The sequence below is a fragment of the Elephantulus edwardii genome, unplaced genomic scaffold, assembly GCF_000299155.1.
Source record: "Elephantulus edwardii isolate Elephantulus edwardi_28Jun2011 unplaced genomic scaffold, EleEdw1.0 scaffold00252, whole genome shotgun sequence".
Lineage (NCBI taxonomy): Eukaryota > Metazoa > Chordata > Mammalia > Macroscelidea > Macroscelididae > Elephantulus > Elephantulus edwardii.
In genome coordinates this window covers 565,139-578,434 of record NW_006400002.1, presented here as the reverse complement: position 1 = coordinate 578,434, position 13,296 = coordinate 565,139, and the positions used below count along the sequence as shown (strand labels likewise).

The 13,296-nt window shown below is 37.3% G+C and overlaps 1 pseudogene; it reads right to left on the bottom strand.

The window, feature by feature from the left end:
* Positions 1-6,910: 6,910 nt before the first annotated feature.
* The window catches only part of LOC102867116, a 33,754-nt pseudogene continuing 27,368 nt past the window's right edge, over positions 6,911-13,296 (bottom strand).

Sequence of the window (13,296 nt, the reverse complement as noted above, 5' to 3'; positions counted from 1 at the left end):
TCTCTGTAAATGTTCATTAAAATTATTTTTAAAAAAAAAAGAAATGCAGACTGCAGACCCAATTAATACCCATATACAAGAAGGCAAAATAAATATATTGACATAGACTTATATGAACTATTACTGAATAAGTTACAAACGATTGAAGAAATAATTGAAAGCATAAATAAAGAGGTACAAGAATTTTAAAAGTCATCACAAGATAGAGGGGTACAATCAACACAGTACTATAAAGAACGGAAATACACGAAAGAACAATCCAGAATATCAAGACCAAAAAGATGGAATTTTCAACATGGTGGAGAGACAAAAAAGCAGAATACAAAAAAATGGAACAGAGAATCAGTGAGCTAGAAAACAAGCACCTCAATGGAAATTTACTAGAAGAAAAACAAGAAGGGAGGAAAAGAAAATTTTAGAATCATGTGAGACACCATCAAATGGAGGAGCAACATACATGTGATCAGAGTTCCAGAAGAGGAGGTGGGGATGAGAATAAGGGCACTGAGAAAATTATGGAAGAGATACTAGAAGAAAACTTTTCAGGCATCATGAAAAAGAAGAAAATATACAGTAAAGAAGATCAGTGAAACAGGGCCTCCACATCAAGACATATCATGTTGTTCTTGTTGTTAAGAAAAAGACTGATAACACAACTACCAAATGGGCAAAAGACATAGAAAGAATTTTCACAGAGGAAGATACTCAGACAACATGAAGAAATGTTCAAAATCACTGTTAATAAGAAAGATGCAAATAAAAACCACAATGAGATATCATCTCACTCCAGTTGTTGTTGTTATGTGCCGTTGAGTCATTTGCAACTCATAGTGACCCTATGTACAACAGCCCTAAACCCTGCTCTATCCTGTGCCAATTGCACTGCCTCTGAAACACCCATCTCGATTACCCTAGTCACTGAATCAACCCACCTGATAGAGGGTCTTCCCCTCCTGCACCGTCCCTCCACCCTCCCAAGCATGATGTCCCTCTCCAAGGACCTGTACCTCCTTACAACATGTCCAAAGTATGTCAGATGAAGCCACAGAATCCATGCCTCCAAGGAGTAGCCCAGTTTAACCCTCTCTAGGATGAATCTGTTTGTTTTCTTGGCAGTCCATGGTACATTCAATACTCTTCTCCAGCAGCACAGCTCAAAGGCACATCAATTCTCCTTCTATCTTCCCTAGTCATTATCCAACTCTCTGATACATAACAAGTAATTGCAAAGACTATGGCCTGTATCAGATGCACCTTAGTCTTCAGAGACACACCATTGCACTTTTTTCCCCCATTGCTACACTCCAGTAGCAATGGAAAAAAAAACCTTTTTATGCACCATTTGTTGTTTTTCTTTAATTTTTAATTTTTTTTCTTCTCAATTTTTTATTATTAATTTTAATGAAAATTCACAGAGACTTTGGATTTCCATTGCAGTAGTAAAATTTAAGAAGTAAAAAATGTTGGAGAGGATGTGGCAAGATAGGAACTCTTATACATTGTTGATGGAATTGTAAAATAGTACAACCACTCTAGAAGGCAGTTTGGCCTTTCCTCAAAAAGTTGAACATATAGAAACTCCATATGACCTAGCTAGTCCACTGTTTGGAATACACCCCAAGAAAATGAGAACTGATGCTCAAATGTAGACTTGTACACCAATGTTCATAGTGCTGTTATTCACCATCACTAGAACATGGAATTAGCCCAAATGTCTAAGGACAATGGAATGGATTGAGAAATATGGTACGTCAACACACTGGAATACTATGCAATACACAGGAGCAATGATTTTGTAAATAGCTACCTAACTTGGGAGGGACTGGAGAACATTATGCTAAGTGAATAATGCAGTCCCGTAAGAACAAATACTGTATACCACCATTGTTATAGAACACGTATGAAGATCCAAGGTGAGGAGAGTGGGAGCAGTGGGGTAAATATGGGTGGAGAGGATAGGGTCACACAATTTGATGCTTGGAAAAAAGGGTGGGTAAAGGAAATGGGAAAGATCCTGTGTGAAAAACAATACATACAATATATACAAACTTTATAAGTAAACCAGTATAAAATAACTTTTTTTAAAAAAGAAGCTCAATGAACTCCAAACATACTAGACCCCCAAAGAAAACATCAATATATATCATGTTGTTCTTGTTGTTAAGCACCGTAGAGTTGTAAATGACTCATAGCAACCCTATGAACGAAAGAACTGAACACTTATATAATTTGCATTGTTTCTCCAAGTTCATAAGGTTCATTTTGGAAGTGGATGTCACTCCTGCTTCCAAGCTTGTTTTAATCAGGGAGCTCCACCAAATACTGTCCACTATGGGTAACCATTATTGCATTTGACACATCAGTGCCACAGTGCTCAGCATCACAGCAACCACAAGTTCCCTATGTACAGCAAATGGACAGACCAGTGCTATACTACTTAGAAGAATGTTTGACCAAAACCAATTAAAACCAGGCCTGAGGCCTGCAGATTAAAATCGCCCACCTAACACATACTAAAAATTCTCATTAAGGCAGTATGATGATACCAGTACAAGAATACATCAAGAGCACAGAGTACACCCTAGGGTTGCTAGAAATGAATGAAAATACAACATATCATCATTTTTGGAGTACAGCTAAGGCAGTCCTCAGGGAATAATTCATAGCAATGAACAAACAAATTAAAAAAAAAAAGAAAGGCACAAAATAAACTAATATCTCCAGCAAATAGAAAAAAAAACAAGTGAAGGCCACAAACTTTAGAAGAAAGGACATTTTAAGGACAAGGACTGAAATCAATGGCCTAGAAAATTGGTAAACAATTAAAATCCTAAACAAAACTGGGAGCTGATTCTTCAAAAAGATCAAAAAAACCAAACAAGGCATTAGGAAACTTTACAAAAGAAAAGAAAGAGAAGGCACTAATATAACTTGAATAAGAAATGAAAGAAGCAACATTACAACAGAACGAGACGAAATTAAAACTATAACAGAATATTATACAAAGTATGCAAAACCTATACTTGGACCAGGAGGCAGTCATCAGAACAGAGCAAGAAAATGCTGCATGGTTCAAAATTGGGAAGCATGTACACCAGGGATATGTCCTATCTCCATACTTTTTCAATCTATATGCAGAACAGATCACCCAGGAGGCTGGGCTCTATGAGGAGGGCTATGGCATCAGGATTGGAGGAAGACTCATCACCGACGTTATGCAGATGACACAACCCTGCCTGCTGAAACTGAGGATGGCCTGAGGAGCTTATTTCAGAAGGTCAAGGACTGCAGCCTTCAACATGGATTGAAGCTCAACATCAAGAAAACACAAGATTCTCACTACTAGGCCAATTGGCAGCATCATGATAGACAGTGAAGAGATTGAGGTTGTTAACAGCTTTAGTTTGCTTGGCTCCACAATCAAACTCTTGGTTCCAGCAGTCAGGAAATCAAAAGATGAATTGCATTTTGAAAGTCTGCTGTCAGGGACCTCTCCAGAGTACTTAAGAGCAACAATGTCAGTCTGGAGACTAAAGTACACCCGATCTGCGTCATAATCTTTGCCATTAATTACTTGCTATGTATCAGAAAGCTGGACAATGACTAGGGACGATAGAAGGAAAATTGATACCTTTCAGCCATGGTGCTGGAGAATACTATTGAATGGACTGCCAGAAGAATAAATAGGTTCGTCTTTGAGAGAGTGAAATCAGGCTGATCCTTGGAGACAAGGATTCTGAGGCTTTGTTTGACATACTTTAAACATGTTGCAAGGAAGGACCAGTCCTTGCAAAGGAATATCATGCTTGGAAGGGTGGAGGGACAGTGCAAGAGAGGAAGACCCTTGAGAAGATGGATTGATTCAGTGACTGGGGTATTGAGGGTAGGTGTGTCAGAGATAATAAGGTTGGCATAGTATAGAGTAGGCTTCAGGGATATTGTTCATAGGGTCGCTATGAGTCACAAGTGCTTCAACAACACATAACAACAACAATAATACTATCATAAATTTGAAAACCTAGAAGAAATTCCTAGAAACCTACACACTATTCAGATAGCACAAATGTAGAAAAATTGAGCTGGTCATAAATTACTCTTCCTAGCCCTAAAAAAGTCCTGGCCCAGGCAGTTTTAAATCTGTACTCTACATTCAGAGATGAACTACCACCAATTCTACTTAAATTATTTTAGAAGATACAAAAAAAAGAAACACTTCCTGAGTCATTTTTTTAAAAGTTTTTTTCTCTTCTTTTTCTTCTCTTTTTTAAATTATATTAGTTTATTTACAAAATTCAAATACATTGTTTCCCAGAACAGATTCTTCCAATTTCCCTCACCCCCTACCCATCAAATTGTACAACTCCATGATTAATTTCCCCTCCTCCTGCTCATTCTCCCTCTGCTTCCACAATCCCCACCCCCTTGGATCCTTATACTCATTCTACTATAGTGGATTTATACAAAATTTGTCCTTGTGGGACTGAGTTAGTTCACTCAGCATAATGCTCTCCAGTCCCTCCCAAGTTAGGTAGTAATTTACAAAATAATTGCTCCTGCGTGTCGCATAGTACTCCATTGTGTGAACGTACCATAATTTCTCAACTCATTCATTTGTGGTTGGACATCTGGGCTGTTTCCATGTTCTTGCACTGGCAAATAATGCTATTATGAACATTAGTGTACAAGTCTTTGTATGTGCCTCAGTTCTCATTTTCTCAGGGTATATTCCAAGTAGTAGAATAGTTGGGTCATATGGAATTTCTATGTTCAGCCTTTTGAGGAAGCGCCAAACTGCCTTCCAGAATGGCTGTACCATTTAACAATTCCACCAGCAATTTATAAGAGTTTCTATTTTGTCACATCCTCTCCAACATTTATTTACTTTATTTATTTGTTTATTTGTTTGTTTGTTTGTTTATTACTTGCTGCCCTGTTAAACTTTGCCACTGTTATTGGAGTATCCCATGGTGGTTTTTATTTGCAGCTCTTTTATTGCCAGTGATTTTGAGCATTTCTTCATGTGTCTGTTTGCCATTTGAATATCTTCCGCTGTGAAAATGCTTTCCATGTCTTTTGCCCATTTTGTAATTGGGTTACCAATCATTTTCTTGTGGAGGCCCAGGAATAGTCTGTAAACTTTCATTATGAGACTCTTGTCTGAGATGGTATTACCAAATGTTTGTTCCCAGTCGGTAGGTTTTCTTTTCACCCTGTTGGGAAAAGTTTTTGATGTACATGTGCATTTAATCTTTTGAACATACAATTCATCAATTTTATCCTCTTTAGACTGTGCATTTCTGGCTGTATTTGGCAGTCTCATTACACCTTGAACTAGTGCTCTTAAGCATGATCCCAATTTGTCTCTTATGAACGTTATGGTTTTGGGCTTTACTCCCAGATCTCTGATCAACCTTGAGTTGATTTTTGTGTATGATGTGAGACGCGGATCCTATTTCAGCTTTCTGCAAATAGAAGTCCAGTTTTGCCAGCACCATTTGTTGAAGATCCCTGAAGTCATTTTATGAAGCAAGCATAACCCAATACCAAAACCAATTGCTAAACGCTTAATAGGGTTAATTAAGTTAGGGTTGTTTTCATTTGGTGTAACTATTGATTGAAATCGTGGTTGGCCTAAGAATACAAAGAAGATAATACGAGTGCTATAGATTGCTGTTATTGAAGTAGCTAATAAGGTTGTTAGGAGTGCTCAGGTGTTGGTATAAGATATGTTAGCAGTTTCGACATTACCAAAAGAGAAAACTATAGTCCAGTATATCTCATGAACAGAGATGAAAAAATCTTTAACAATATCTTGGCCAGTAGAATCTAATTTTTGTTAAACTCGAAATTAAGATTAAAAAATATTTTTTTAAAAGAAGAACCCATAAATTAACTTCACGTACAGTTAGCTGCTATTCAACAAGGAAATAAGACAAAAAGTGGGAAAATCAAAGAATATATGTATATATGTATATATGTATATATGTATATATGTATATATGTATATCTATCTATCATCTATTTATCTATCTAAATTCAACATGAGCAAGTGGGATTCATAGAAAGTATGCAAAAATAGCTCAACTTAAGAAAAACAATTACTGCAATTCATCACATTAACAAAGCTAAGAACAAGATCCACCATTGATAGAATTGATAATGCTATCCATTGTTGCAGCAAATATCTTTGATATAATCCAACATCACTTCCTAATTAAAACACTCAGCAAAATTGAATGGGAGGAAATTTCCTTAACATAATCAAGAGATAAATTGCATTGGGGAAGTCGGCTGTCAGAGACCTCTGCAAAGTACTAAGAGCAACAATGTCAGTCTGGAGACTAAGGTGTGCCTGATCCATGTCATAGTCTTTGTAATTACTTGCTGTGCATTAGAAAGCTGGACAATGTCTAGGGATGATAGAAAAAGAATTGCTCCTTTGAACTGTGGTGCTGGAGAAGAGTGTTGAATATACACCATGGACTACCAGGATAACAAACGAGGTCATCCTAGAGAGGGTGAAGTCAGGCTGCTCCTTGAAGGCAATGATTCTGAGGCTTCATCTGACATTCTTTGGGCATGTTGCAAGGAGGGATCAGTCCTTAAAGAGGGACATCATGCTTGGAAGGGTGGAGGGACAGAGAAAGAGAGGGAAACCAAGGATGAGAAGCATTGAGACAGTGACTGGGGTAATGAGGGTAGGTGTGCCAGAGAAAGTAAAATTGGCACAAGATAAAGCAGATCTCAGGGCTTTTGTACATAGGGTGGCAAGTAACTCAATAGCACATAACAACAAACAGTACAATAATGATATATGCAAAACAGAGACATCACCCTTAATAGAGAAAAACTAAAGGCATTCCTCCTGTGAACTGGAACCAGACAAAGATACTCAATATCACCACTTCTATTAAATATTGTACTTGAAGTACCAGCTAGGGAGATAAGACAAGAGAAAGAAATAAGGGGCATCCAAATTAGCAAAGAGGTAGTAAAACTTACGCTACATAAAGATGATATGATAGTGTGGATAAAAACTCAAAGACTCAACAAAATAAACTCTTTGCCCTATTATAATAGGGATACATGGTTTATATTAAAAAAATCAGTGAGATTTCTCTACAACAGAGAAAACACAGAAAAGGAAACAAACAAAAAACCCCACACACAATAACCATTACAATAGCAAAGCTTAAGATTAAATAATCTAGGAATAAAACTAAATGTCGTTGTACATCATCAAGTTGGAACCACTCTATGACTGACCCACCAGCGGGTTTTCTGAGGCAGTAAATCACATGGGAGGAGACTTTCCATCCTTTTCTCTGGAGAAGGTGGTAGATTCTAACTGCCTGCCTTTCGAATTGCAGCGCAGTCACTAGGCCACCAGAACACCCATAAACCCTCCAAGAGACACAAAAGACCTTTATAAACATAACTACAAAACACTACTACAAGAAACCATAAGTGACCTAACCTGGGTTGCACTTCCTCCAAAACAGATATGTTTGTTCTTTTAGCAGCCCATGAACATTCATACTTGGCTTCAACACAAGTCAAAGGTATTAATTCTTCTTCTGTCATATCTATTCATTGCCCAGTTTTCAGATGTATGGGAAGCAATTAAAAATACCATGGCTTAAATCAGGTGCACCTTAGTCTTTCAACTGGTATCATTATTCTTCGGCACCATGGAGAGGTCCTTAACAATGTATTTTACCAGTGAAATATTTTCTTTGATTTTCCCACTTTTTGTTTTATTTCCTTGTTGAATACCAGTTGACTGTAGGTAGATGAGTTAATTTCTGGGTGTTTTTTTTTTTTAAATAATTTTTTCTCTTTATTGTGATTTTAACAAAAGTTTACAGAAAAGCTAGATTTTCATTCATTTCATTGTTGAACATTTTTATCCCCTCTCCCTTCCTTTCCCCTCTCCTAGTTCACTTTTTTAAAAAAAATGTATTCACTGTTGCGCAATTACCTCTCTCCCTCCTTCCTTCTCTCCACCCAGTCCTCTTGGCAATGTACCTCTTTTTTTTTTTTCAGCCGAATTAACAAAGTTTATTTAGAGTTCGAACCCGGGCTCCCGCGTGCTGACACAGCAGCATCCACCTGAGAGCCGGCAATGTACCTCTTATTCTGGGCTGTTGTTGTATATATAATGCCTAATCATATATTCCCTTTAAACCTTTCTTTCATCTGTTCCAATTTCTAGGTTCCTGATTCTATTCCATTGGTCTTTTGTGTCAGTCATTTTACCAGTACAATGCTGTTTTTGGTTGTTAAAGTTATGTAGCATGTTTTAGGATCATATTGTGTATGCTTTCTACTTAATTTTTAGTTTTCAAAAGTGTTTTTCTTTTTCAAAGTCTCTTTCCTTTCCAAATAAATGTATCAATTGCCTTTTATCTTTGAAAAATGAATTTTATATTATATTGGAATTCTCAATTTAATAATGACAGGCAGAATTCTACCATGGCCTCGACACTACCTATTTCCTTCTCCTGGTTACTCATTCAGGTAGAACTTGGTGATGCTGTGAAAAATATTTATATGTGTGAAAGGAGAGACATGTATGGAGCTCTCCAGGCTCTTACGGCTTTCTTTTTGTCCCAAGTATGTGTCAGTAGATGGGACTTGCCATATGAACTGGGAGTCTCTGGCTAACAGTGCACCAGCATGTTGGTGTGCCAAATTTTTTTCTTTTTTTTTCCCAATAATTTTAATGAGCATTTACAGAGATTTTGGATTTCCATTCATTCATTGCTGCAATTCTTTCCCCGCCCATCCCTCCCCCCACCCCCTAGTTCGCTCCTCTCTTTCAAACGTAAAAGAAATACTCCTTCCTGTGCCAAAGTTTTAAATGCTGTAGTGCCCAAAGGCCTATGACCCAAGGGCCTGGTTTTAATTGTTTTGGTCAAACATTCTTCTAGGTGGGATAGTGCTGGCCTGTCAATTTGCTGCACAGAGGTAACTGGTTGCTGTGATGCTGTGACACTGATGTGCCAAATGTAATATTGGTCACCCATGGTGGATAGTGTTTGGTGGAGCTCCCTGATTAAAACAAGCTTGGAAGCAGGAGTGGCATCCACTTCTGAAATAGCTTGCCTCCAAAAACCCTATGAACTTGGAGAAACAAAAAAATTATTTTAAAAAAAAGTTATACAAGTGTTCAGGTCTTTTTTTCCCACAGGGTCACTATGAGTTGCCTATGACTCAATGGCACTTAACAACAACATATTGGAATTGTGTTGAACATGTCGCTTGCTTTTGGTGGAATTGTCATTTTCACTATATTGAGTCTCCTCATCCATGAACAGGGAACATTTTCCCACTTACTCAGGTCTCTTATTGTTTCTCACTGCATTGTTCTATAATTTTCCTTCTAAAGGTATTGTGTGTCTTTAGTTAGATTTATTCCCAAATATCTCAATTTATGGTTGACTATTGCAAATAGTATTTTCTTAGTTTCCTTTTCTATATTTTCATTGTTACTGTAGAGGAATCCCATTGCTTTTTTTTAAATATTAATCTTATATCCTGCCACTCTACTAAATTGGTCTTCCAGCTCTAACAGGTTGGTTGGTTGTTGTTTTGTGGGTTTTTTTTTTTATATCATCTGTATATAGTGACGGTTTTACTTATTTCATTTTCTTGTCATATTACCTTAGCAGGTACTTCCAACACACTAATGAGTATGAATGGTGATAGATGGCATCCTTGTCTGTTCCCTATTCGCAAGTAGAATGTCTTTAGTCTTTCTCCATTGAGAATGATGTTGGTTCTTGGTTTTGTGTATATAATTTTCACTATGTTAAGGAAATTCTCTTCCATTCCTATTTTGTTGAGAGTTTTAATCAGAAATCAGGTGTTGGATTTTGTCAAAGGGCTTTTCTACATCTACTGGTAGGATCAAGTGGTTCTTGTTCTTTGCTTTGTTAATGTGATGTTATCCTCTCCTAGTTGATTTGTTTTTCTTATCCTGAACCATCCTTGCATACTTGTTATGAATCCCACTTGGACATGAGGAATAATTTTTCATATATTATTGCATTCTATTAACCAGTATTTTGTTAAAGAGTTTTGCATCTATATTAGTGAGATATATTGGTTTATAGTTTTCTTTTTTTATTATGTCTTTGCCTGGTTTGGTATCAGGATTATACTTGCTTCACTGAATGATTCTGAGGGTGTTGCTTCTTCTTCTGTTTAATAAGATCATTTTAGTAGAATTGGTGATAGTTCATCTCTGAATATTTGGTAGAATTCAGCCATGAAACCATCTGAGCCAGGGCTTTTATTGGTGGGAGTGGTGCCTTTCCACCCCTTTAAAAAAATAAGTGCATTTATTATGATAAGATGGTAATTACATGTATAAAAATTCATTACTTTAACACTTTTACATGTGGTTTTCAGTGGCATTGATTATATCAATCAGGTTCTGCAAATATTATGTTTATCTGTTTTGAAATTTTCCATCAACCTTAACAGAAATGCACATACCCACTACTCAGTGCTTCCTCAATTCCCCCTCCTTTTCACCCCTGCCGATCCATGCCTCTACACATCTGCTTTATTCCTTTATTACATATAAGTGGTATCATAAAATATTTCTCTTTTTGTCCTTAACTTATTTTATTCAGTATAAAAATTCCTGAGCTATTTTCAGGATTGGCTAATTCAGTGACTAGCTCATTAGTTCAATGATTTTAGACACTGAGATTTTGCCCTTTTTGTAATTACATCCTCTCATTCTTCAAGCCCTCCCCCCCTTTTATTTATTTAAAGTTGCACATTTTCTCCTCCCTCTCTCTCACTCCCCCAACCCACCCCTCAATGCACCCCTTGTTCCAGATTGTTCTCATACAAATAATGTATAGATCATGCATTCCTTTTGAAAAGTTCTTCCTCTCATCTATTATAATGCAGTATTCATTATCTATCCACTCTTTCTTCATTCCTTTCCCAACGTCTTGCTGCCTTATTTTATATCCATGATGTTATGCAGTATTTGTCCTTTTGTTACTGATATATTTCACTTAGCATATTGTCCTCAAGGTTCTCCCTTGTTGTGTAATATTTTATTGTTTTTCAATGCTGTGTAGTATTCCATTGCGTGAATGTGAAGTTTTTTTATCCATTTGTTTATTGATGGGCACCTTGTGTTGCTTCCATTCCTTTGCTATTGTAAATAATGCAGCAATAAGCATGGGTGTGCATTCATCAGATTGAGTTTTGGCTCTAGTTTCTTTAGAGTATATTCCCAGTAGTAGAATTGCTGGGTCAAATGTTATTTCTATTCCCAACTTTTCGAGAAAGCACAAGACCACCTTCCATAGTGGTTCTATCATTTTATATTCCCACCAGTAGTGAATAAGAGTTCCATCACAACCTCATCAGCACTTGTAGTTTGAGCCCTTTTCTTTAAAAAATTGGTTTTTAAAAAGATTTACAAAATTGTACATTTTTTACAAAGATTTACTTACAAAGTTTGTATATAATGTGTTTTACACTAGCCCTCATTCACATTGTGTCTCATACAATCATTGCCAGTCATTATGTTTTATAAAATTAATCACGATTAAACCATGCCCACCATTACGTTGTCTTTCCAGATCTCTGCCTGATCTTTCCCATTTCCTTTACCCTCCCTCCACCCACCCACTAAATTGGTTGACAGTATGATTTCCCTCCTATCCATCCTCACCTCTCTGTTCCCCTCTTCAATCCTCATACACTAGTTTTTCTAGTTTTCTTTGTATTTCTACAATAATGATCATATACAGTAATTGTCCTTATGAAACTGAGTTAGGTCACTCAGCATAATACTCTCCAGTCTCTCCCAAGTTATGTAGTGATTTTCTAAATCATTGCTTCTCAATGCTGTGTACTATTCCACCATGTGAATGCATCACAATTTCTCAGTCAATTCAATTGTGTTTGAACATTTGGGCTGTTTTCACGTTCTTGTGATGGTGAATAATTCTGCTATGAATATTGGTGTACAAATCTCTGTGTCTCAGTTCTATTCTCCTTGGGCCAGTAGGATAGCTGGATCATATGAAATTTCTATGTTCAGCTTTTTTGAGGAAACACCAAGTCTGCCTTCCAGAGTGATTGTGCCATGTAGTGTATGAGAGTTTCTATCTCTCTTCATCCTCTCCAACATTTATTACTTTCTACCCTGTTAAACTTTGCCCCTGCTACTGGGGTGAGATGGTATCTCATTGTGGTTTTGATTTGGATCTCTCTTATTAACAGTGATTTTAAGCATTTCTTCATGTGTCTGTTGTCTATCCAAAAGTCTTCCTCCATGAAAAGACTTTTCATGGTTTTTGACCCTTTTGTAATTGGGTTGTAAGTCTTTTTCTCATGAAGGATCATGTGATTCTTATTATTTGTTTTGTGCCTGCTTGGTGAAACTGAAGAGGATCTAAAGCGCTTGCTGCAGATGGCCAAGGACTGCAGCCTTAAATATGGATTGAAGCTAAGCATTAAGAAAACAAAGATTCTCACCACTGGGCTGATTGGCAGCATTATGATAGACAATGAAGAGAACTGAGATTGTTAACAGCTTTAGTTTGCTTGGCTCCACAATCAACACTCTTAGTACTAGCAGCCAGGAAATCAAAAGATTAATGGCATTGAAAAGATCTGTTGTCAAGGAACTCTCCTGAATACTGAAGAGCAATGATGTCAGTCTGGAGACTAAGATGTACTTGATCCAGGCCATGCTCTTTGCAATTACTTTCTATCCATCAGAAAGCTGGACAATGATTAGGCATGATAGAAAGAGAACTGATTCCTTTGAAATGTGGTGCTAGAGAAGAGTATTGAAGACACCGTGGACTGCTAGGCAAACAAACAGCTTTATCCTAGAGAGGGTGAAAACAGGCTGCTCCCTCGAGCCAAGGATTCTGAGGCTTTGTTTGATATACCTTGGGCACATTGCAAGGAGGGAATACCAGAACACTTGATCGTGCTAATGAGAAACCTCTACTGTGACCAAGAGGCAGTCGTCACAACAGAGCAAGGAAGCACTGCATGGTTCAAAATTGGGAAGGGCGTACGCCAGGGATGTGTCCTGTCTCCATACCTTTTTCAACCTATATGCAGAACACATTATCTGGGAGGCTGGGCTCTGTGAGGAGAAATGTAGGGTCAAGATTGGTGGAACATCTATCAACAATATGTGATATGCAGATGATACAAACCTGCTTGCTAAAACTGAGGAGGACCTGAAGCGCTTGCTGCAGAAGGTCAAGGACTGCAGCCTCCAATATGGATTGAGGCTCA